The sequence below is a fragment of the Nyctereutes procyonoides genome, unplaced genomic scaffold (genome assembly GCF_905146905.1).
Source record: "Nyctereutes procyonoides isolate TBG_1078 unplaced genomic scaffold, NYPRO_anot_genome, whole genome shotgun sequence".
NCBI lineage: Eukaryota > Metazoa > Chordata > Mammalia > Carnivora > Canidae > Nyctereutes > Nyctereutes procyonoides.
The window spans coordinates 72,292,759-72,294,164 of record NW_026575135.1 but is presented as its reverse complement, the minus strand read 5'-3'; the positions used below and the strand labels follow the sequence as shown (position 1 = coordinate 72,294,164).

The following is a 1,406-nucleotide window of genomic DNA, read 5'->3' as shown; positions in this document are numbered from 1 at the left end:
TTTTGAGTATTATGCCCCTGGTCTCATTTCCCCTCTACACTGTGGTTTTTGTTGTGAGATTTGTGTAGTCTGGTGACTTTTAGCAATGCATATGTTGAAGTAGATAATTTTTTTTATAAATTAATTTTTATTGGTGTTCAATTTACCAACATACAGAATAACACCCAGTGCTCATCCCGTCAAGTGTCCCCCTCAGTGCCCGTCACCCATTCACCCCCACCCCCCGCCCTCCTCCCCTTCCACCACCCCTAGTTCGTTTCCCAGACTTAGGAGTCTTTATGTTCTGTCTCCCTTTCGAATATTTCCCACACATTTCTTCTCCCTTCCCTTATATTCCCTTTAACTATTATTCATATTCCCCAAATGAATGAGAACATACACTGTTTGTCCTTCTCCGATTTGAAGTACAGAATTGATTGTAAGTTGGAAGAAAATGGATAGTAAGAGATAGACCAACACCTACTAGCCAACAGAAAAAGTTGGTGTGGCTATAATAATGTCAGACCAAATAGACTTTATGTTAAGATGTATTGCAAGAGATAAAAGTTATAAGTATTACATACAGGGGCACCTGGCTGGCTCAGTTGGTAGAGCATGTGACTTTTAATCTCAGGGTTGTGAGTTCAAGCCCCATGTTTGGCATGCAGATTACTTAAAAACAAAACAAAACAGGGAACCCTGGGTGGCACAGTGGTTTGGCGCCTGCCTTTGGCCTAGGGTGCGATCCTGGAGACCCGGGATTGAATCCCACGTCGGGCTCCCGGTACATGGAGCCTACTTCTCCCTCTGCCTGTGTCTCTGCCTCTCTCTCTCTCTGTGTGTGACTATCATAAATAAATAAAAATTTAAAAAAAGCAAAAACAACAAAAAAACGCAAGTATTACATACAGCTAAAAGGGTCAATTTAACAGGAAGTTATAACAACCTTAAATTCACATGCCCCCAAAAATATTCCTCCAGAGTACATGAAAGGAGGAGTTGCCAATCACATTGTAAAGGGCATGAATACAGAATGAAATAAAGGTGGCTATCTTTGCAACCTTCCACATTAATAGAAGAAAAAACGTAATGATAATACTTGATTAATCTATTAAAAAGGAAAAAAACACTTCATTAACTCATAGAAAAATAAATACATAAATACATGATAATGTATATTTAAATTACATAAAGCAAAAATTAACAAAACTAAAGAGAAAATTTACAAATCCAAATTGCAGATAGAATTTTAACATATCTCTTTCAGTAACTGACTGAACAGGGAGAAACCCAAAAGGTTAAAGATACAGGAGCTCTGCATAAAATAATTAATCAACTTAATTTAGGTACCATGCTACACTAAACAACCTTTTCAAACATTATTTCCAAGTATGTATGGGCTGTTTACCAAGATAGACCACATCCTG

The 1,406-nt window shown here is 37.8% G+C and overlaps 1 non-coding gene across 1 annotated transcript; it reads left to right on the top strand.

Annotated features, from left to right (window-relative positions):
• The first annotated feature begins 569 nt into the window (after nt 1-569).
• TRNAK-UUU (transfer RNA lysine (anticodon UUU)) lies at nt 570-642 on the top strand. The gene has a single exon. It is a non-coding gene; the product is annotated as a tRNA-Lys (tRNA).
• The last annotated feature ends 764 nt before the right edge of the window (nt 643-1,406 follow it).